This window comes from Phyllobates terribilis, unplaced genomic scaffold (assembly GCF_046119375.1).
Source record: "Phyllobates terribilis strain yellow unplaced genomic scaffold, ASM4611937v1 Scaffold_13__5_contigs__length_258822181, whole genome shotgun sequence".
Classification (NCBI taxonomy): Eukaryota; Metazoa; Chordata; class Amphibia; order Anura; family Dendrobatidae; genus Phyllobates; species Phyllobates terribilis.
In genome coordinates, this window is record NW_027362773.1 from 7,188,672 (window position 1) to 7,213,381 (window position 24,710).

General features: G+C 48.6%; 1 protein-coding gene across 3 annotated transcripts in view; it reads left to right on the plus strand.

The window, feature by feature from the left end:
• Nucleotides 1-20,334, plus strand: part of LOC141173661 (uncharacterized) — a 72,907-nt gene extending 52,573 nt beyond the window's left edge. For all 3 annotated transcript variants that reach the window (XR_012252647.1, XR_012252649.1, XR_012252648.1), the window contains 2 exons: nt 20,064-20,111; nt 20,215-20,334. The gene's annotated coding sequence lies outside the window, so the exon portion shown is untranslated. The remainder of the gene's footprint in view (nt 1-20,063; nt 20,112-20,214) is intronic.
• Nucleotides 20,335-24,710: the final 4,376 nt, after the last annotated feature.

Consider the following 24,710-nt stretch of genomic DNA (forward strand, 5'->3'; position numbering starts at 1 on the left):
ACAATAATGACTGTCACCTAAAATTTTGACAACGCGATGGTCACAGTAAAGGCAGCATAACATAAACTCAGCCATATGTGCCAGGCTGCAAAGGGGCAAGAATTCCGTGTCCTCACCAAGAGGATGACTGACCATGCTCTCCTCCTCATCCTCCTCCTCTTCTTCCTCCTCCCTGTCCTCAGGCCATCCATGCTGAACAGACAGTATGACAGTTGTGCAGGTAGTAACGTCTATAGCGCAGGAAATTAGCTCCTGTTCTTCCTCCTCCTCCTCTTCCTCATCATCAAACAATCCACATTGGGATGAGATGAGGCTGGGCTGTGTGGAATCACCCTGTATGGTTCCTTGCTCCATCTCATCGTGCTCAGCCTGCAATGCATCCTCTTTAATTGTGAGCAGAGAGTGTTTCACAGGACAGAGAAGAGGGATGGTCATGCTAATTATGGCGTCATCGCCGCTCACCATCTTGGTGGAGTCATCAAAGTTTTGGAGGATGGTATATTTGTCTGACATCCATGTCCACTCCTAAGGTCTTTTGTGTGGAGTCTGACATGAATACCGATGGCCTTGTTGATGTTGGTAGTCAACCACTGCCCTCTTCTACTCAAAAATCCTTCTCAACATCTGCAATGTAGAGTTCCAACTTGTGGGGACATCGCAGATCAGTGGGTGAGCTGTAAGCTGCAAACGCTGCTGAAGCATGTCAAGTGCGTCAAAAGCTGTAGCTGACTTTTTAAAAAGGGCAAACAGGCGGCGTACTTTGACAAGAAAATCCAACAGATCCAGGTAGGTCTTGAGAAACCACTGAACCACGAGGTTAAGCACATGGGCCAGGCATGGTACATGTGTGAGCTCGCCTTGCCTCAGAGCCGCCACCAGGTTCCGGCCATTGTCACACACAACCACACCTGGCTGTAGGTTCAGCGGTGTCTTCCACAGATCTGCCTGCTGTTTCAGAGCTGTCCACAACTCTTCAGCATTGTGCAGTTTGTCGCCTAAGCATATTAGCTTCAACACAGCCTGTTGCCGCTTGGCTGAGGCAATGCTGCAGTGCTTCCATCTTGCGACTGATGTGGTCAATTCGGAGATGGAGGCTGAAGATGAGGAGGTGCAGTAGCTGTAGAATGTGGAGGCAACCCTGATTGACCTAGGGCCTGCAATCCTCAGCATCGGGAGGAAATCTTCCTTCCCAAAGTCTGACTGGGTCCCGGCTTCCACTATGTTAACCCAGTGTGCCATCAGCGAGATGTAACATAGTAACATAGTTTTTAAGATTGAAGGAAGACTCCATCTAATTCAACCCATAGCCTAACATGTTGATCCAGAGGAATGCAAAAAAAACTGATGTGGCAAACACTAAGCTCCACATTGGGGAAAAAAATTCCTTCCTGACTGCATACATCAGACTAGTTCCCTGGATCAACACAATATCAAGGAATGTAGTATATATAACTGTAACATCCCTGGCGGCGTGCTTGCATAGTGAACCACCTCCCATCATGCAAGACCGCAATCTTACCCATCAGTCCAGCCTGCAAACCTTGCTCCAGTTCATGCTGTGTGCATGTCTCTTGACTGACTGCTAAGTACGATGGCCCGGTTACTTCCTGATTCTTATAGCTGCTGTGGGCGCACCCCTAATGCGTCTCCAGCCTATTACTGTGAGTCACTGGATATTTAAACCCCCTCCACCCAGAAGGAGGTGCCTGAGCAACACCTTCACTCAGTTTGTATTCGCAACTGAATTGCCAGGTCCTGTCCTGTATCTAGTCTGCCTTTGCCACCCTGGGGGCCGTTTACCTAGGCCTGTTACCTGTATCTGTGACATCTAGTCTGTTCTGCCACCCTGGGGGCTGTATACCCAGGCCTGTTGCCTGTATCTGTGACTACTAGTCCATTTCCGCCACCCTGGGGGCTGTATACCCAGGCTCGTTCCTGTATCTCGTTTCAGTATCAGTTCCTGTCTGAACTGTCTCCTAGCCTGTTACCTGTTTGTCTCTATGTCTGTACCCTCCCTTTATCCTGCAGTGTCTGAACCTGCACCTAGCTCCAACTCGTTGTCTCTGTACTTCTGTTTGTGAGTTTTGTGTCCACTCGCTACTTCATTGTAAGTACCTTGTGTGTATCTGGTTCTGCTTGTCCCTTTTCCCTTCCTCCGTATCTACCTCCTGTGCTCTAGCCATATTCCTGTATCTTTCAGTCTGTTCCATGTGAACAGAGCCCTGTCCTCTCTGCCTGCACTGTCAGCCCTGTTCTGCTCTGCTTGCCCATCGCTCTGGCGGTTTCTCTCTGCTCTGCCTTGCCCACCGCTCCGGCAGTTCCTCTCTGCTCGGCCTTATCCACCGCACCTCCGATTTAGCTCTGCCCTGCCTTGTCCACCGCTCCGGCGGTTCCTCTCTGCTCTGCCTTGCCCACCACTCCGGCAGTTCCTCTCTGCTCGGCCTTATCCACCACACCTGCGGTTTCACTCTGCCCTGCCTTGTCCACCGCTCCGGCGGTTCCTCTCTGCTCTGCCTTGTCCACCGCTCCGGCGGTTCCTCTCTGCTCGGCCTTATTCACCGCACCTGTGGTTTCGCTTTGCCCTGCCTTGTCCACCGCTCCAGCGGTTCCTCTCTGCTCTGCCTTATCCTCCGCTCCGGCGGTTTTGTGCTGTTCAGCTTGCCCACCGTGCCAGCGGTTTCTCTCTGCTCTGCCTAGCCCACCGCTCTGGCGGTTCCTCTCTGCTCTGCCTTATCCTCCGCACCTGTGGTTTCACTCGGCCTTACCTTGTCCACCGCACCTGCAGTTTCGCTCCGCTCTGCTTGCTCACCGCTCCGGCAGTTTCGCTCTGCTCTGCCTTGTCCACCGCACCTGTGGTTCCGCTCTGCTCTGCCTTTTCCTCCGCTCTGGCGGTTTTGTTTTACTCTGCTTGTCTACCGCATCTGCGGCTCTGTTCCTGTCTCCCAGTCTGTACTGGACCCGATCCAGCCTGCGCTCCAACCTGCTAGTACCTGCCTGTCTGCACTCCAGCTGTGCTTGCCAGTATCTCCCTGACTGCACTCTAGCCGTGCTTGCCAGTACCCACCTGTCTGCATACCAGCTGTGCTTGCCAGTACCCACCTGTCTGCATACCAGCCATGCCTGACAATACCCACCTGTCTGTACACCAGTCTAACCTGCCTGTTCCTGCATTCCCGGGTGTAGGTCAACAGCTGTGACCGGGGTCTGACCTGGATTAGCACATGATCCCTCTGCTCGGTTCCTACCTGGTTCACAGAGTCGTTAGCCGCCGTGCGACCTTGGTCGGATCGGGTTAATACTTAGTTACGGCCCTCCAGGCACTCCTCGGTTCATGGTACAGTAGGATCACTAATCATGCTCACGCCAGTCAGTCCGGGCGTTAGCGTAACAGTTTGCTCAGGCCATGGTTCCCGTTGAGCCCCACGGCCCTTCGCTCTCAGAGACATTTGAATCCTTGTCTGGCGAATACGTGCACCAAGAAAAAAATTTTTCGCAAGCCGAGGTCCCGGCGATTTACGCCCCAGCCCAAATGGATCTATCAGCACTCGTTCCTGCGGATCCGCCACGATATTATGGGGATCCAAAACGTAGCCATGCGTTTGTGGAGCAATGCATGCTGTATTTCAAGTTCTATGCTCACTATTTTCCTACCGATCGGGTTAAAGTAGCATTTATGATGTCCTATCTAGCCGGTGATGCCTTGAAATGGATCACCCCCCTATGGGAAGCATGGTATCCTATCGTCTTTGACCTGCAGGCCTTCCTGGTGGCCTTTTTAATGGTTTTTAAAGACCCTAATCCTGAAGCCTCTGCTAGAACTTCCCTTCCCAATATCCCGGAGCAGCCCCGATGGGTAATGTGTGTAGGTAGCCTACCAGTTCTCCAGATTTAAGAGACTGCTGCCCACCCAGAATCCACATAGGATGACTATGCTCCACAGAATACTTCTCTTCCCAACCTCAAGAGGCAGTCCAGACGTGCAAGGCGTAGAGGTAAACCATCACGCCAGGTTATGTCCTCCCAAAGACCTCCTGTTTCCCAGCCTGTAAAGGCAGCTAGCCACACTGAATCCATGAAGGATGACTATGTTCGTCAGGCAAAGCAGTGGCCAGAACTCAGTCACAAAATTGGATTGCGGTCCCGCTGCAGTTGTTTGGGACCCCCTGACGGTCTTTGTCCAGCGAAGGTTGGAGAATCCCAAGACATTAGGCCTGTAGGAGAGGTTGCCCTTGGCGTTAGTGTTTCCTCTCCTCAGATGACCATGACTGTCTCCGTGGCAAGTGAAGGCCTTGGATTAACCGGACTCTTCGGGCTTAAAGCCTTGAAGAGTCGGTGTCTGATTCCCGTCCGACAACTCCAGAAGCAGGTTTGGGTGTTGTCAGCAGAAGGAAGAGCCCTACTCACAAACAGTCAAAATATGTTTGTACAAATTAAGCTCCAAATTGGAGCATTACACATGAAGAAGTTCACATTCCAGGTGCTGACTGGCTTACCCACAGGTCGTCCAGAGCCGAGAAATCTAGTGCCCACTCAGGTCTGTAAATCCTGCATGGGGTATCCTGGGGGACTGCTAAGGTACAAGGGGTGTCCAATCCCCATATCTTCAGGACAGTCAGCAGTTTCTTCTTCTTCTTCACCAGATCTGCTAGTCGCTGACTTGCTGTGCGCTGAAGTCTCCGAAGGAAGAGAAGCGGAGGCGATGTTCCCAAACTGTCTTGACGATTGTACCAATGATCTGGCTTCAGGTACCGCCCCGCCTCACAGACATGTCATCTCTGAAACCAGATTGAAGATGGTCCCGAAGCAAGGACCCCCTGTCTCTAATAAATCTGGTGTTAAGTCCATAAAGGCTGTGGCTACCTCCAAATCTCTGCACCCCTCCAACCAGGCGGAGGAACCCCAGTTGCCTCCTGAATCCTCCGGGGTGCTATCTGATAACAAATGGAGATAGACTCTTCATCCTGTTCCTGGTACTTCACCCACTTCATCCAGTAAGCCTGGCAAAGTGTACTTTGAAGCAGTGATTACTCCCGAGTCTCTGCACCCCTCCAACCAGGCGGAGGACCTCCACTTGTCTCCTGAATCCCCCGGGGTGCTACCTGATAAACGGAGAGAGACTTTCCTACATCCTGTACCTGGTACTTCGCCCACTTCATCTAGTAGGCTTGGCAAAGTGTACTTTGAAGCAGTGATTACCCCCGAGTCTCTGCACCCCTCCAACCAGGCGGAGGACCTCCAGTTGTCTCCTGAATTCCACGGGGTTCTACCTGATAAACAGAGAGAGACTTTCCTACACCCGGTACCTGGTACACTGCCCACTTCTTCCAGTAAGCTTGGCAAAGTATACGTCAAGGCAGTGGTTACCCTCGAGTTTCTGCACCCGTCCAACCAGGCGGAGGACCTCCAGTTGTCTCCTGAATCCACCAGGGTGTTACCTGATAACAAATGGAGAGAGACTTTCCTGTGTGCTGTTCCTGGTACTTCACCCACTTCATCTGTTGCTGAGGATGGCTTGATAGGAGGAAGCATCCTAGTCACCAAGATGATGAGACCAGTTTCATTTCCTCTAGTGGACAGAAGAGGTAATCCTCTTGAAGAGAGGGATTGGCCTCCAAATTCTCTGCAGAAGACCCTTGCAGGCCTGAAGAAGAGGGGGCATAAAGGGGGGGTACTGTAACATCCCTGGCGGCGTGCTTGCATAGTGCACCACCTCCCATCATGCAAGAGCGCAATCTTACCCATCAGTCCAGCCTGCAAACCTTGCTCCAGTTCATGCTGTGTGCATGTCTCTTGATTGACTGCTTAGTGCGGTGGCCCGGTTACTTCCCGATTCTTATAGCTGCTGTGGGCGCTCCCCTAATGCGTCTCCAGCCTATTGCTGTGAGTCACTGGATATTTAAACCCCCTCCACCCAGAAGGAGGTGCCTGAGCAACACCTTCACTCAGTTTGTATTCGCAACTGAATTGCCAGGTCCTGTCCTGTATCTAGTCTGCTTCTGCCATCTTGGGGGCCGTATACCCAGGCCTGTTACCTGTATCTGTGACTTCTAGTCTGCTCTGCTACCCTGGGGGCTGTATACCCAGGCCTGTTGCCTGTATCTGTGACTTCTAGTCCATTTCCGTCACCCTGGGGGCTATATACCCAGGCTCGTTCCTGTATCTCGTTTCAGTATCAGTTCCTGTCTGAACTGACTCCTAGCCTGTTACCTGTTTGTCTCTATGTCTGTACCCTCCCCTTTCCTCCAGTGTCTGAACCTGCACCTAACTCCAACTCGTTGTCTCTGTACTTCTGTTTGTGAGTTTTGTGTCCACTCGCTACTTCATTGTAAGTGCCTTGAATGTATCTGGTTCTGCTTGTCCCTTTTCCCTTCCTCCGTATCTACCTCCTGTGCTCTAGCCATCTTCCTGTATATTTCAGTCTGTTCCATGTGAACAGAACCCTGTCCTCTCTGCCTGCACCGACAGCCCTGTTCTGCTCTGCTTGCCCACCGCTCTGGCGGTTTCTCTCTGCTCTGCCTTGTCCACCGCTCCAGCGGTTCCTCTCTGCTCTGCCTTATCCACCGCACCTGCGATTTAGCTCTGCCCTGCCTTGTCCACCGCTCCGGCGGTTCCTCTCTGCTCTGCCTTGTCCACCGCTCCGGCAGTTCCTCTCTGCTTGGCCTTATCCACCTCACCTGTGGTTTTGCTCTGCCCTGCCTTGTCCACCGCTCCAGCGGTTCCTCTCTGCTCGGCCTTATCCTCCGCTCCAGCAGTTTCGTTCTGCTCTGCCTTGTCCACTGCACCTGCGGTTTTGTTCTGTCCTGCTTGCCCACCGTGCCAGCGGTTTCTCTCTGCTCTGCCTAGCCCACCGCTCCGGCGGTTCCTCTCTGCTCTGCCTTATCCTCCGCACCTGCAGTTTCGCTCTGCCCTACCTTGTCCACCGCACCCACTGTTTCGCTCCGCTCTGCTTGCTCACCACTCCGGCAGTTTTGCTCTGCTCTGCCTTGTCCACCGCACCTGCGGCTCTGTTCCTGTCTCCCAGTCTGTACTGGACCCTATCCAGCCTGCGCTCCAACCTGCTAGTACCTGCCTGTTTGCACTCCTGCTGTGCTTGCCAGTATCTCCCTGTCTGCACTCCAGCCATGCTTGCCAGTACCCACCTGTCTGCATGCCAGCCGTGCTTGCCAGTACCCACCTGTCTGCATGCCAGCCGTGCTTACCAGTAACCACCTGTCTGCATACCAGCCGTGCCTGCCAATACCGACCTGTCTGTACGCCAGTCTAACCTGCCTGTTCCTGCATTCCCCAGTGTGGGTCAACAGCTGTGACCGGGGTCTGACCTAGAGTAGCACCTGATCCCTCTGCTCAGTTCCTGTCTGGTTCACGGAGTCGTTAGCCGCTGTGAGACATTGGTCGCATCAGGTTGATACTTAGTTACGCCCCTCCAGGCACTCCTCAGTTCATGGTACAGTGGGATAACTAATCACGCTCACGCCAGTCAGTCCGGGCGCGAGCGTAACAATAACCTGTAATACTATACCTTTCAAGAAAGGCATCCATGCCCTTCTTAAATTTTATACACGAAAAGTTCCAAGCATGCGTACCCATAGTGTGTGCCTGTCATCGCCCACTCCCCATCAGTCATCATGATAGTCATGTGGTGCGGCCAGCGCCTGACCGCAACCACGCGAAAAACACCACAATGGATGACAGGGAGGTGACTGCAGCAAACTCCACGCAGGGGCGCGCATGTGCCATCTAGTGTCGTCAGAGGCAATGGGCTAGAAATGGAATAGATATAAAGTGGTGATGTGCACAACAATATTATATATCACATAATGCAAGGGACTCAGGCAATCTGATGACACTAGATGGCGCACATGCGCGTCCCTGCGTGGAGTTTGCTGCGCTTACCTCCGTCATGAATTGTGGTGTTCATCACGTGGTTGCTTTCAGGCTCCGGCCGCGCCACGTAACCATCATGATGACTGACGGGGAGTGGGCGCTAACAGGCCCACGCTATGGGTACGCATGCGCCGGACACATTTACAGGATTGTACCATACCGACCACTTGATCAGCAGGTCCTGGTATTTAGAATGAGACCAATGATAGTTTTGAGAAATGCTCCTTGAGGAAGCTTCGTAACGAAATAGCGCGTTCGGGATCTAGGCTGGAGACCCACCTTTGCAATTGACTTTGGGCAATTTACTACTTAGCTCTTTGACACTTGTCTAGATATTCCTCTTTGGAGCTGTAGGTGCTCTGCGGGACTCTATATGATCATTTGCAACTTTTACCCCTTCCTATTTTATATCATCAGCAACAATTTTACATGTGACTGTGTTCAGGTGGGGGTATATTAATTTAGGAGAGAGTATGTCCTATTATGGAACCTCTCTCTGTAGATTTGATTTGACCTTACCCTAGGTAGCCCTCTATAATATTGCTGATCAGACTGATCCCACATTTGTACCTTCTGTAACGGGTCTGGGAGGCGGAACCTCTGAGCTACTATACAAGGGGGCGGTCCTTGTAAGGGAGCGGGTGGCGACCAGGGAAGACGGGCAGGAAGTCTCAGCAGGTGACCGGGACAGTCTCTGAGTGAACGGGCTGGAGGTCACGGCAAGTGACCGAGGCAGTCTCTGGATGAACGGGCTGGTGGTCACGGCAAGTGACCGGGGCAGTCTCTAGGTAAAGGATTGGTACGACCTGTGGCGGCTGATGATAGACGTGAGCTCCCAGGTGAGCAGGCGAGAGTCTCTGGATGAACGGGTGGTCACAGCATGTGACGGCGGAGCCTCCAGGAAGACCAACAGACAGGCGGCAGATGAGCGCTCCCAGGTGAGCGGGTAGAAGTCTCTGGACAGGCGGGTGGTCACAGCACGTGACGGCAGAGCCTCCGGGTAGGCTAGCAGACAGGCAGCAGATGAGCGCTCCCAGGTGAGCGGGCAGGAGTCACTGGACAGGCAGGTGGTCACAGCACGTGACGGCGGAGCCTCCAGGTAGGCTAGCAGGCAGGTAGCAGATGTGCGCTCCCAGGTGAGCGGGCAAGCTGGTCCATAGACAGACTGACAGGAGTTGGAAGGCAGACCGTCGGACCTCAGGCAAGCAGGCAGGTGGCTGATGTGCGCTCCAGGTGAGCGGGCAGGCTGGTCCTTAGACAGACTGACAGGAGTAGTAAGGCAGACCGTCGGACCTCAGACTAGCAGGCAGGTAGCAGATAATCAGGCAGGATTAAGTCAGCAGGCTGGCAGGAATCAGGCAGGTATCTGGCAGGTAACTGGCAACGGGACCTGAGGGCTGAAGCAGAGTAGTGAACAGTGCAACAACATTGCTCGGGCACCTCCATTTTGGAGGAGGTGCCTTATATATGGTGAAGTCCTCCGGCCATTGGCCGGGGACTCCTTAGGACGGCGCGCGCGGCCCCTTTAAGAGGGAGGGAGAGCGCGCGCGCGCGCCCTAAGCACAGTGGCCGGGAAGGAGCGCGCGCTGCCAGCAGAGCGGGAGGAGGACGCCGGGCACAGAGCAGAGAGGTGAGGGGAACAGCGTCCCTGCCTAGCAGAGGGCAGGGACGCCGGCGCTACACCTTCTACTTCCTAACTAATTGCAATTGAGGGTGGTTTTTCTAGCCCTCCCACTGGGCTCCATTTACAGTTTCACCATGCAATATAATTTTTAATGAAATTGAATAAAACAATATTTTTTAGCTTTAATTCTATGCCCTTCTTAAATTTTAGTAGTGAATCACTCATTATTACAACATCATGCGGCAAAGAGTTTCATAGTCTCACTGCTCTTACAGTAAAGAATACGCGTCTGTGATTATGATTAAACCTTCTTTCCTCCTTGTCCCTGTCTCAGGCCTCAGAGTAGAAAGATCAGTAAGGTCTTTGTACTGTCCCCTCATATACTTGTACATAGTAATAAAATCACCCCTAAGCCTTAATTTTTCCAAACTAAATAACCCCAAGTGTGATAACCTGTCTTGGTATTGCAGTCCTCTAATAACCTCAGTCGCTCTTTTCTGCACCCGCTCTAGTCTGACACTGGCCACCAAACGTGAGCTTATCGTCCACCAATACACCAAGGTCTTTTTCAGTGACAGTTTTGCACAGTGTTTTACAATTAAGCATATAATTATACATTTTATTTCCTCTGACCAAGTGCTTTGCCTTACATTTATCCCCATTAAAGCTCTTTTGCCATTTATCAGCCCAAGCTTCTAGTTTACATAGATCCTCCTGTAATATAAAATTGTCCTCCCCTGTATTGATTACCCTGCAGAGTTTAGTGTCATCTGCAAATATTTAAATAATACTCTGTATGCCCCCTACAAGGTCATTAATAAATATGTTAAAAAAGCAGCCCAATACTGACCCCTGTGGTACCCCGCTGTTAATGGTGACCCAGTCTGAGTGCGTTCCATTAAGAACCACCCTTTTTTTCCTATCATTGAGTCAGTTCTTAACCCACATACATATTTTTTCCCCTATCCCCATTGTTCTCATTTTATGTATCAACCTTTTCTGTGGAACTGTTTCAAAAGCTTTTGAAAAGTCCATATACACAACATTCACTGCATTTCCTTGGTCCGGTCCAGAACTTGCCTCCTCATAAAAACTGATCAGATTAGTATGACAGGAACAGTCCGTTGTAAACCCATGTTGATATTAGGTCATGAGGTTATTCTTCTTCAGATACTCTAGTATAGCATCTCTTAGGAAACCCTCCAGGATTTTACCCATACTCGAGGTTAAGCTTACTGGCCTATAATTTCCAAGTCCGGTTTTTGTCCCCTGTATGTATAATTGCACCACATTTGCTATACGCCAGTCCCTGAACAGTCCCTGCCGACGTGTCCATGGTTAGGTGGATTTTCCCAGTAACTGCGTTGCTTATGTTGTGGGACACGTGCTTGTTGGGACGTGTGCTAATGTTGTGGGACATGTGTCTAATGTTGTGGGACACGTGCTTGTGTAATGCGGGGAGGGCACACCCCGAGAAATAGTGGCGGCTGGGGACCGAGTACCGAGTGACAGCCGCTGCCATCAGGTTGCAGAAAGCTTTCATCCCCATGAGCCTAAAAGGCAGCATTTTTAGTAAGTGTGTGAATTTAGTAGTGTGGCCTGTGGGGCAGTGGCTGAGTATTTCCAAGGACTGGGGAAGGAACAACTGAACACTGTGCTGGGACAAGGATGTGGATGTGCTTGATGGTGGTAGTTGAGAGTGTGCAAAGACAGATGCAAGGCGGGAGGCATCTTGGCATCCGCCATGGAAAGGGGATTGGCAGGCACGCACAACAGCGGAACAAGCAGTGGTGTCACTCGCAGACACTGTTGCTGGACCCTGGGTTTCGGTCCTTTTAGTCAGGTGCTTTGCTGCAGTGTGCCTGATCATGGTGGTGGTGGTCAGGCTGCTAGTTTTCTACCCCTGCTGATGGTGGCCTGGCAGGTGGTAAGAATGGCCTTTTTGTGGTTATTTGCAGTTTTTAAAAAATAACCAGACTTGGGAAGACCTAACAGTTGTACTGGCAATTTTTGCCGTGTTGGCGTTACGAGGAACGCTTTCCCGCCTTGCGTCTGCGGCCACTGCACTAATTCTTCCTGCCTGTTGTGGTGCTACGCCTCCCTCCCCCTGTGTGCTGCTGTCCTTGCTCTCTATGTCCCCCTGCCAGGTTGGGTCGTTCACTATATCACCCACCACCTCGTCTTCCAATTCCGTACCCTGGTTCTCCTCCTGACTTTCTGGCAATTAAGTCTCAACATCATCATCATCCATCTCTTGAGACAGTAATTGTACTTTCCCACAGTCGCCTTCATGTGACCGTGGCTGCTCCAATATTTGGGCATCGCTACACGCTTTCAACTCTTGACTCGCTTGAAGCTGGCTGGGTGAGAGGCCCAAATCTACAAATGGAAAAGTGAACAGCTCTTCTGAGTGTCTAAGTGTGGGATCAGTAGTTACAGGGCACTCGGCATGGTGGGAGGAAGGAGGATAAGGGTGAGGAATATGCGGTCCAGACTCACGGCTAAAGAGACTTGGCCATGTGGAATACAAAGTGGTGATGGTAGTGGCTAAGTGACTGGAAGCATTATCCGCTATCCAACCAATAACCTTTTGATACAGCTCTGTGTTCAGTAGTGGTGTTCTGCGATCCCCTATTAGTTGGGACAGAAAGGTCGAGAGACAAGATGTGGGTGTGTGTTATGGCACAATTTAAGCTTGCCCAAGGGCTCGCCATCAGCCTTGGCCTCTGCATGCACCATTACCATCACGTCCACTTCCTCATTCCTTGCCACACACCTTGCCCATTTTTAATGGACGACTATACTTTCTACGTTCACAAGAAATGGCATATTTTAGAACTCAGTTATATGTTTAACATCTGACAGAGAACCAAAGTTTTAAATAGCAGGCCTGTAATTTGCTAATACTATCCTTCACAGACACCTAGTGTGAATAGCTTGACCAACAAAATGCAACGGAATGAAAATGAAAGAAATGTCAGATTTTGGAACACTCTTATAGGTGTTATGTCTGACAGAGAACCACGTTTTTGAACAGCAAGCCTGTAATTTGCTAATACTTTCCTTCACATAGACGCGGTGTGAATAACTTGACCGACACTGCACCGGAATGAAAATGGAAGAAATGACAGATTTTGGAACACTCTGTCTCTGTTATGTCTGACAGAGAACCACGATTTTTAATAGCAGGCCTATAATTTGCTAATACTATCCTTCACAGACACCTAGTGTGAATAGCTTGACCGACACACTGCAATGGAATGAAAATGGAAGAAATGTCAGAATTTGGAACATTTTTATAGGTGTTATGACTGACAGTGAACCACGGTTTTAAATAGCAGACCTGTAATTTGCTTATACTATCCTTCACAGACAACTAGTGTGAATAGCTTGACCGATACACTGCAACGGAATGAGAATGGAAGAGATGTCTGATTTTGGAACACTATTTTAGGTGTTATGTCTGACTAAGAACCAGGGTTTTAAATAGAAGACCTGTAGTTTGCTAATGCTATCCTTCACAGAAACCTAGTGTGAATAGCTTGACTGACACACTGCAACAGAATGAAAATGGATGAAAGGTCTGATTTTCGAATTCTCTTACAGGTGTTATGTCGGACAGAAAAACACGGTTTTAAATAGCAGGCCTGTGATTTACAAATATTATGCTTCACAGACACCTAGTGTGATTAGCTTGACCGACTAACTGCAACGAAATGAAAATGGAAGAAATGTCAGATTTTGGAACACTCTTGTAGGTGTTATGTCTGACAGAAAGCCACAGTTTTAAATAGCAGGCCAGTAATTTGCTAATATTATCCTACACATAACCCTAGTGTGAGTAGCTTGACCGACAAACTGCAACGGAATCAAAATGGAAGAAATGTCTGATTTTGGAACGCTGTTATAGGTGTTATGTCGGATAGAGAAACACTTTTTTAAATAGCAGGCCTGTAATTTGCAAATACTAACCTTCACAGACACCTAGTGTGAATAGCTTGACCGACACACTGCAACGGTATGAAAATGGAAGTAATGTCTGATTTTGGAACACTGTTATAGGTGTTATATCTGACAGAGAACCACGGTTTTAAATAATTGGTATGTAACATAGTTTTTAAGGTTGAAGGAAGACTAAGTCCATCTAGTTCAACCCATAGCCTAACATGTTGATCCAGAGGAAGGCAAAAAAAAACCATGTGGCAAACACTAAGTTCCACATAGGGGAAAAAAATTCCTTCCCAACTCCATACGACAATCAGACTAGTTCCCTGGATCAACGCCCTATCAAGGAATCTAGTATATATAACCTGTAATATTATACTTTTCAAGAAAGGCATCCATGCCCTTCTTAAATTTTAATAGTGAATCACTCATTACAACATCATGCGGCAGAGAGTTCCATAGTCTCACTGCTCTTACAGATAAGAGTCCCTGTCTGTGATTATGATTAAACCTTCTTTCCTCCAGACGTAGAAGATGCCCCCTTGTCCCCGTCTCTGGCCTCAGAGTAAAAAGATCAGTAGACAGGTCTTTGCATTGTCCCCTCATATACTTGTACATAGTAATAAGATCACCCCTAAGCCTTCTTTTTTCCACAGTAAATAACCCCAAGTGTAATAACCTGTCTTGGTATTGCAGACCCCCCAGTCCTCTAATAACCTTGGTCGCTCTTGTCTGCACACTCTCTAGTTCAGCTATGTCTTTCTTATACACCGGTGACCAAAACTGTACACAGTATTCACAGTATTCTAAGTGTGGTCGCACTAATGACTTGTATAGAGGTAAAATTATGTTCTCCTCATGAGCATCTATGCCTCTTTTAATGCATCCCATTATTTTATTTGCTTCTGCAGCAGCTGCCTGACACTGGCCACTAAACGTGAGCTTGTCGTCCACCAATACACCCAGGTCTTTTTCAGTTACAGTTTTGCCCAGTGTTTTACAATTAAGCATATAATTATACATTTTATTTCCTCTGCCCAAGTGCATTACCTTACATTTATCCCCATTAAAGCTCATTTGCCATTTATCAGCCCAAGTTTCTAGTTTACATAGATCCTCCTGTAATATAAAATTGTCCTCCTCTGTATTGATTACCCTGCAGAGTTTAGTGTCATATGCAAATATTGAAATATTACTCTGTATGCCCCCTACAAGGTCATTAATAAATATGTTAAAAAGAAGGGGGCCCAATACTGACCCCTGTGGTACCCCACTGTTAACTGAGACCCAGTCTGAGTGTTTTCCATTAATAACCACCCTTTGTTTCCTATCACTGAGCCAATTCTTAATCCACATAGATATATTTTCCCCTATCCCCATTGTTCTCATTTTATGTATCAACCTTTTGTGTGGAACCATATCAAAAGCATTTGAAAAGTCCATATACACAACATCCACTCAACATCCATTTTTACTATTTACAGTACAGACCAAAAGTTTGGACACACCTTTTCATTTAAAGATTTTTCTGTATTTTCATGACTATGAAAATTGTACATTCACACTGAAGGCATCAAAACTATGAATTAACACATGTGGAATTATATACTTAACAAAAAAGTGTGAAACAACTGAAAATATGTCTTATATTCTAGGTTCTTCAAAGTAGTCACCTTTTGCTTTGATGACTGCTTTGCACACTCTTGGCATTCTCTTGATGAGCTTCAAGAGGTAGTCACCGGAAATGGTCTTCCAACAATCTTGAAGGAGTTCCCAGAGATGCTTAGCACTTGTTGGCCCTTTTGCTTTCACTCTGCGGTCCAGCTCACCCCAAATCATCTCGATTGGGTTCAGGTCTGGTGACTGTGGAGGCCAGGTCATCTGGCGTAGCACCCCATCACTCTCCTTGTTGGTCAAATAGCCCTTACACAGCCTGGAGGTGTGTTTGGGGTCATTGTCCTGTAGAAAAATAAATGATGGTCCAACTAAACGCAAACCGGATGGAATAGCATGCTGCTGAAGATGCTGTGGCAGTCATGCTGGTTCAGTATGCCTTCAATTTTGAATAAATCCCCAACAGTGTCACCAGCAAAGCACCCCCACACCATCACACCTCCTCCTCCATGCTTCACAGTGGGAACCAGGCATGTAGAGTCCATCCGTTCACCTTTTCGGCGTCGCACAAAGACACGGTGGTTGGAACCAAAGATCTCAAATTTGGACTCATCAGACCAAAGCACAGATTTCCACTGGTCTAATGTCCATTCCTTGTGTTCTTTAGCCCAAACAAGTCTCTTCTGCTTGTTGCCTGTCCTTATCAGTGGTTTCCTAGCAGCTATTTTACCATGAAGGCCTGCTACACAAAGTCTCCTCTTAACAGTTGTTGTATAGATGTGTCTGCTGCTAGAACTCTGTGTGGCATTGACCTGGTCTCTAATCTGAGCTGCTGTTAACCTGCGATTTCTGAGGCTGGTGACTCGGATAAACTTATCCTCAGAAGCAGAGGTGACTCTTGGTCTTCCTTTCCTGGGGCGGTCCTCATGTGAGCCAGTTTCTTTGTAGCACTTGATGGTTTTTGCAACTGCACTTGGGGACACATTCAAATTTTGCCCAATTTTTCACACTGACTGACCTTCATTTCTTAAAGTAATGATGGCCACTCATTTTTCTTTACTTAGCTGCTTTTTTCTTGCCATAATACAAATTCTAACAGTCTTTTCAGTAGCACTATCAGCTGTGTATCCACCTGACTTCTGTACAACACAACTGACGGTCGCAACCCCATTGATAAGGCAAGAAATTCCACTTATTAAACCTGACAGGGCACACCTGTGAAGTGAAAACCATTTCCGGTGACTACCTCTTGAAGCTCATCAAGAGAATGCCAAGAGTGTGCAAAGCAGTCATCAAAGCAAAAGGTGGCTACTTTGAAGAACCTAGAATATAAGATATATTTTCAGTTGTTTCACACTTTTTTGTTAAGTATATAATTCCACATGAGTTAATTCATAGTTTTGATGCCTTCAGTGTGAATGTACAATTTTCAAAGTCATGAAAATACAGAAAACTCTTTAAATGAGAAGGTGTGTCCAAACTTTTGGTCTGTACTGTATGTAGTTAAAGAATATTTTGGGGTTATTTTTACTTTCTCTGGCAATGATTCTCTCTGCCTCAATCTTTGGTGCCTTGATTTGGTTTTTACAGAATTTATTTAATTTTCTTTATTTATTTAATGCCTCATCACTACCTACTTGCTTTAGTTCTCTAAATGCTTTCTTTTTGTCACTTATTGTGCCCTTATAGCACTATTTAGCCATAGTGGTTTCCTCCTATTTCTAGCATGTTTATTCCCAAAGGGTATATATTGTGCACAGGTCCTATTCAGAATGCTAATAAATGTCTCCCATTTGATTTGTGTAGCTTTATGCATCAGGATATCGTCCCAGTTTATTGCACTAAGATCATCTCTCAACCGTTGGAAATTTGCCTTCCTGAAGTTTAGTGTCCTTGTAACCCCTCTACTACACATCTTATTAAAGTTACATGAAAACGTATTATTTTGTGATCACTATTACCCAAGTGATCCCCAACTCGTATATTTGATATGCGGTCTGGCCTATTGGTTAATATTAGGTCTAGCAGTGCCCCCCTTCTTGTTGGGTCCTGAACCAGTTGTGAAAGGTAATTGTCTCTCATAGTTGTCAAAAACCTATTACCTTTGCTTGAACTACAGGTTTCTGTCCCCCAATGTATTTCAGGGTAGTTGAAGTCTCCCATAATAATGAATTCTCCTTTAGTCACTGCTTCATCTATTTGATTTACGAGGATATTCTCCGCTACTTCCATTATTTTTGGAGACTTATAACAAACCCCTATCAGTAATTTATTACTTTTTCCCCCTCCCCTTATCTCCACCCACAGGGACTCTACATTTTCATTATATTCACATATATCCTTCCGCAAGACGGGTTTTAAGGATGATTTTACATATAAACACACCCCCCCCTCACTTGTTTGTACGGTCATTTCTGAACAGACTATAGCCCTGTAAATTAACTGCCCAGTCATGGCTCTCGTCCAGCCACGTCTCAGATATCCCTACCATGTCATAATTATTTTCCAACAAAATTAATTCTAATTCCTCCATTTTGTTGGTGAGGCTTCTGGCTTTAGTGTACACGCATTTTATGAATCTCTCTGTACCTCTATTCCTTCTTACTTTATTGACTGTTCTAACCCCACCCCCAATTTTTTTATTTGTGCCCAGGTCACTATCTGCACTAGTTTAAACACTCCTCCAACCTTCTAGCAATTTTCTCCCCCAGCACAGCTGCACCCTCCCCATTGAGGTGCAGCTGGTCCCTAGCGTAGAGTCTGTAGCCAACTGAGAAGTCGGCCCAGTTCTCTAGGAACCCAAATCCCTCCTTCCTACACCAGTTCTTGAGCCACTTATTTATCTCCCTAATCTCCCGTAGCCTCTCTGGCGTGGCACGTGGTACCGGTAGTATTTCAGAGAATACCACCTTGGAGGTCCTTGCTTTCAGCTTGCAGCCTAATTCCCTGAAATCATCTTTAAGGACCTTCCACCTACCTCTAGCTTTGTCATTTTTGCCAATGTGCACCATGACCGCTGGGTCCTCACCAGCCCCTCCCAGTAATCTGTCAACCCGATCAGCGATGTGCTGGACTCGAGCACCAGGTAGGCAGCACACTGTTCGACGATCCCTGTCTTTGTGACAGATTGCCCTATCTGTTCCCCTAATAATTGAGTCCCCCACTACCAGCACCTACCTGGTCTGCCTTGCTCTCCCATTTTCCTCTTTACTGGAGCTGACACTCCTCTGCCTTTCAGGGGGCATGCCTTGCTGCAGCAGTACTACCCCTGTACCGTCACTCCCCTCATCTGACAACTTTGCAAACTTATTGGGGTGTGCCAGATCAGGACTAGCCTCCCTGGCACTCTTCCCTCTACCCCCCTTCTAACTGTCACCCAACTAGCGGCCTCACTGTCCTGCAGCTCCCTACTACCACCCTCCCCAACATCTACCCCAGTGAGCTGCTGCTCAGTGAGGAGCAGACTCCTTTCCATATTGTCAATTGATCTCAGTGTTGCTAGCTGCTCATTTAGATCCAGTACCTGGGCTTCCAAACGCACAACGTGCACACATCTCGCGCAGCAGTAAGCAACCCCGACCAGCTGTTCAAGGAATGCATACATGTGGCAAGATGTACACTGGATAGCATTGTCAATAATGGAGCTAATTTCCTAATGGGGATTGCAATAGACAGAATGTTAAGTAAAAAGAAAAGTAAAGAATTAATAAAATACAGACAGCAATTCAGTCCAAATTACTCCCTTCCAAACTCCCTGAATCCAAAGTCACTGAAAAACAAGTCACACACTTACTTTCGTTCGCACTTACACTCCGGTCACACTCAGCTCGTTCACACTAGCAAACTAAGAGATTTAAAGAGTTTTTTTTTTCCTCCCCTTTTGCACCAATGCACCCTACAGCTCAATGCACTTCCAATACTATCCTTCACAGACAGCTAGTATGAATGACTTGACCGACAAACTGCAACAGAATGAAAATGGAAGAAATGTCAGATTTTGGAACACTCTTATAGGTGTTATGTCTGACAGAGGATCACGGTTATAAATAGCAGGCCTGTAATTTTCTAATACTGTCCTTTACAGACACCAAGTGTGAATAGCTTGTCCGACACCCTGCAAAGGAATGACAATGTAAGAAATGTCTAATTTCGGAACACTCTTAAAGGTGTTATGTCTGGCAGAGAATGACAGTGTTAAGTAACAGACCTGTAATTTGCTAATATTATCCTACACATGACCCTAGTGTGAATAGCTTGACCGACAAACTGCAACGGAATGAAAATGGAAGAAATGTCAGATTTTCAAACACTCTTAATAGTGTTGTGTCTGACAGAAAACCACAGTTTTAAATAGCAGGCCTGTAATTTGCTAATATTATCCTACACTAGACCCTAGTGTGAATAGCTTGACCGACACACTGCAACGTTATGAGAATGGAAGTAATGTCTGATTTTGGAACACTGTTGTAGGTGTTATGTCTGACAGAGAACCACGGTTTTAAATAACTGGCCTGTAATTTGCAAATACTATCCTTCATAGACAGCTAGTGTGAATGGCTTGACCGACAAACTACAAAGGAAAGAAAATGGAAGAAAAGTCAGATTTTGGAACATTATTATAGGTGTTATGTCTGACAGAGAACTACAGTTTTAAATAGTAGGCCTGTAATTTGCTAATACTATCCTTCACAGAGACCGAGTGTGAATAGCTTGGCCGACACACTGCAACGGAATGAAAATGGAAGAAACATCTGATTTTAGATCACTCTTATAGGTGTTATGTCTGACAGAGAATCACGGTTTTAAATAGCAGGTCTGTAATTTGCTAAAACTATCCTTCACAGACAACGAGTGTGAATAGCTTGGCCGACATGCTGCAATGGAATGAAAATGTAAGAAATGTCTAATTTTGGAATACTCTTAAAGGTGTTATGTCTGAGAGATAACCACAGTGTTAAATAACAGACCTGTAATTTGCTAATATTATCCTTCACAGGCACCGAGTGTGAAAAGGTTGACTGACACACTGCAACAGAATGAAAATGTAAGAAATCTCAGATTTTGGAACAATTTTATAGGAGTTATGTCTGACAGAGAACCATGGTTTAAATAGCAGGCCTGTACTTTGCTAATTCTCTCCTTCACAGATACCTAGTGTGAAAAGCTTGACCGATACACTGCAACAGAATGAAAATGGAAGAAACAACTGATTTTGGAACACACTTATAGGTGTTATGTCTGACAGAAATCACGATTATAAATAACAGGTCTGTAACTTGCTAATACTAAACTTCACAGACACCTAGTGTGAATAGCTTCACCGACACACTGCAACAGTATGAGAATGGAAGTAATGTATGATTTTTGAACACTTTTATAGGTGTTATGTGTTATGCACACGCCCGGGCTAAGCGGCGTGTGCGGGGGATAGGTAGTGATTCCACTGGACCGTGCCGGAGAGTGAATGCCTGGAGGGGCGTAACTAGGTATTCACCCGATCCGACCAGGGTCGCACGACGGCATACGACGCCAGTGCACCAAGGAGGAACCGAGCAGAGGGACCAGGTGCTACTCCAGGACAGACCCCGGACACGGCTGTTGACCCACACAGGGGAATACAGGAACAGACTGGTATGCAGGCAGGCGGGTATGCAGGCAGGCGGGTATGCAGGCAGGCGGGTATGCAGGCCGGGGGGTAAAGGTAAGCACAGCTAGAGTGCGGACAGGGAGGCACTAGCAAGTAGGAACACAGGCGGGATAGGACCCAGTACACACCGGGATTCAGGAACAGTACAGGCAGAGGGGTACAGGCGAGCACAACTAGAGTGCAGAAGACTGAGCAGGGAGGACAGGGCTCTGTTCACACCGAACAGACAGGAAGGGAAAGGCAGAGCCAGACACCCACAGGGTACTTGCAGTGAAGTAGCGAGTGGACCACAAACTCACAAACGGGAGTACAGAGACAACAGGCAGGAGATAGGTACAAGTTCAGACTCTGCAGAAAAAGGAAGGGAACGGGCATAGAGGCAAAACAGGTAAAGGATAGGAGAGAGTTCAGACTGGAACTGAGTGTACGGAGGAGACAGACACTGCAGCGGGATACAGGAGCGGGTCTGGGAATACTGCCCCCAGAGAGGCGGAACGAACAGGCAAGGAGCGTGTTCAGACAGGACAGACAAGAGAACACATACAGGACTCAGTTCAGACACGGGAACTAATACCGCAAAGCAGGAGACATACAGGACTCAGTTCAGAAACGGGAACTAATACCGTAAAGCAGGAGACATACAGGACACAGTTCAGACACGGGAGCTGACACCGCAAAGCAGGAAACATACAGGACTTAGTTCAGACACGGGAACTAATACCGTAAAGCAGGAGACATACAGGACTCAGTTCAGACACGGGAGCTGACACCGCAGAGCAGGAAACATACAGGACTTAGTTCAGACACGGGAACTGACACCGCAAGGCAGGAGAAATACAGGACTAGTTCAGACAGGCCTGGAAATACAGCCTCCAGGAAAGGCGGACAGGGAAACAGGAACGGGACCTGGCACCTTCAGAGTGCAAGCACACACTGAAAGAAACACTTATGCTCAGGCAGGGATAGAAGGGAGCTGCTGAGCTATATACCAAGAGACAGACAGCGATAGGCTGAGGACGCACAAGGGGTGTGACCCACAGCAGGTACAAAAGGCAGGAAGTGATCGGGCGCCGCCCTTAAGCAGCAGAAACAGACACAGACACAAACAGACAACATGGAGGGAAGCCAGAGAGACATTCTGGACAGGAGATCAAGTGCGCCCTCTTGCACAGTGGGAGATGGACCACCATGCAAGGACGCCGCCAGGTATGTTACAGTACCTCCCCCCTTACGCCCCCTCTTCTTCAGGCCTGCCAGAATCTTCCGCAGGGAATTCGGGGACCAGTCGTTCACTGGGTTGGAGGGGGACAGAGACTTGAGGGTAATCTCTGCTTCGAGGTACATCTTGTCAAGCTCACAGGAAGAAATAGACGGGTTATCAGGTACATAATGAGGAAAAGTCACTGTCTCTTTGTTATCTGGTGGTACCCCGGAGGATTCAGGAAACAACTGGAGGTCCTCCGCCGGGTCAGAAGAGTACTGAGGCTCAGAGAAAACATCTGCTTCAGAGTACACTAAGTCGGACTCACTGGAGGAAGCAGGCGAGGTATCGGGTACCGAGTATAGGAAAGTCTCTGTCCATTCACCACCAGGTGGCACCCCGAAGGGTTCTAAACACAACTGGAGGTCCTCCGCCTGGTCGGAGGGGTGTAGAGACTCGGGAGTAACTTCTGCTTCGGAGAACACTAGGTCGGACTCGCTGGAGGAAGCAGGCGAGGTATCAGGTACAGGAAATAGGAAAGTCTCTGTCCATTCACCACCAGGTGGCACCCCGAAGGGTTCTAAACACAACTGGAGGTCCTCCGCCTGGTCGGAGGGGTGTAGAGACTCGGGAATAACCTCTGCTTCGGAGTACACTAGGTCGGACTCACTGGAGGAAGCAGGCGAGGTATCAGGTACAGGAAATAGGAAAGTCTCTGTCCATTCACCACCAGGTGGCACCCCGAAGGGTTCTAAACACAACTGGAGGTCCTCCGCCTGGTCGGAGGGGTGTAGAGACTCGGGAGTAACTTCTGCTTCGGAGAACACTAGGTCGGACTCACTGGAGGAAGCAGGCGAGGTATCGGGTACAGGAAATAGGAAAGTCTCTGTCCATTCACCACCAGGTGGCACCCCGAAGGGTTCTAAACACAACTGGAGGTCCTCCGCCTGGTCGGAGGGGTGTAGAGACTCGGGAGTAACTTCTGCTTCGGAGAACACTAGGTCGGACTCACTGGAGGAAGCAGGCGAGGTATCAGGTCCAGGATATAGGAAAGTCTCTGTCCATTCACCACCAGGTGGCACCCCGAAGGGTTCTAAACACAACTGGAGGTCCTCCGCCTGGTCGGAGGGGTGTAGAGACTCGGGAGTAACCTCTGCTTCGGAGTACACTAGGTTGGACTCACTGGACGAAGCGAGCGAGGTATCAGGTACAGAGTATAGGAGAGTCTCTGTCCTTTCGCTACCAGGTAGCACCCCGAAGGGTTCAGGAGGTCTCAGGGAGGACAGACCCAGGCGTGACTGCTTGCCTCTAAGTCTAGCACGTCTGGACTGCCTCTTGAGGTTGGGAGAAGTATTCCGGAAAGCGTAGTCACCCTGTGAGGATTCTGGGTGGGCAGTAGTCTCATTGGGCTGGAGAACTATTACGCTACCCACACCCATTACCCATTGGGGCTGCTCCGGGATATTGGGAAGTGAAGCTTCAGCAGGAGCCTCCGGGTTAGGATCATCGAAGACCATTAGAAAGGCCACCAGGAAGGCCATTAGGTCCCGGAGGATCGGATCCTGTGTCTCATATAGGGGGTTGATCCATTCCAAGGCATCCCCCGCCAGGTAAGACATAATAAAGGCCACTTTAGCCCAATCGGAAGGAAAATAAAGAGGGTAGGCCTTAAAGTGTAGCATGCATTGCTCCACAAATGCACGACACTGTTTTGGATCCCCATAGTAACGTGGCGGATCCGCAGGAACGAGAGCTGATAGATCCATCTGGACGGGTGCGTAATTCGCCTGGAACTCAGCTAAAGGGAAAAAAAAATTATTTATTTATTTTAATGCATGTATTCGCTGGAAAACTTCTCAGAGAGCGAAGGCCGTGGGGCTCAACGGGAACCATGGCCTGAGCATGCTGTTATGCACACGCCCGGGCTAAGCGGCGTGTGCGGGGGATAGGTAGTGATTCCACTGGACCGTGCCGGAGAGTGAATGCCTGGAGGGGCGTAACTAGGTATTCACCCGATCCGACCAGGGTCGCACGACGGCATACGACGCCAGTGCACCAAGGAGGAACCGAGCAGAGGGACCAGGTGCTACTCCAGGACAGACCCCGGACACGGCTGTTGACCCACACAGGGGAATACAGGAACAGACTGGTATGCAGGCAGGCGGGTATGCAGGCAGGCGGGTATGCAGGCAGGCGGGTATGCAGGCCGGGGGGTAAAGGTAAGCACAGCTAGAGTGCGGACAGGGAGGCACTAGCAAGTAGGAACACAGGCGGGATAGGACCCAGTACACACCGGGATTCAGGAACAATACAGGCAGAGGGGTACAGGCGAGCACAACTAGAGTGCAGAAGACTGAGCAGGGAGGACAGGGCTCTGTTCACACCGAACAGACAGGAAGGGAAAGGCAGAGCCAGACACCCACAGGGTACTTGCAGTGAAGTAGCGAGTGGACCACAAACTCACAAACGGGAGTACAGAGACAACAGGCAGGAGATAGGTACAAGTTCAGACTCTGCAGAAAAAGGAAGGGAACGGGCATAGAGGCAAAACAGGTAAAGGATAGGAGAGAGTTCAGACTGGAACTGAGTGTACGGAGGAGACAGACACTGCAGCGGGATACAGGAGCGGGTCTGGGAATACTGCCCCCAGAGAGGCGGAACGAACAGGCAAGGAGCGTGTTCAGACAGGACAGACAAGAGAACACATACAGGACTCAGTTCAGACACGGGAACTAATACCGCAAAGCAGGAGACATACAGGACTCAGTTCAGAAACGGGAACTAATACCGTAAAG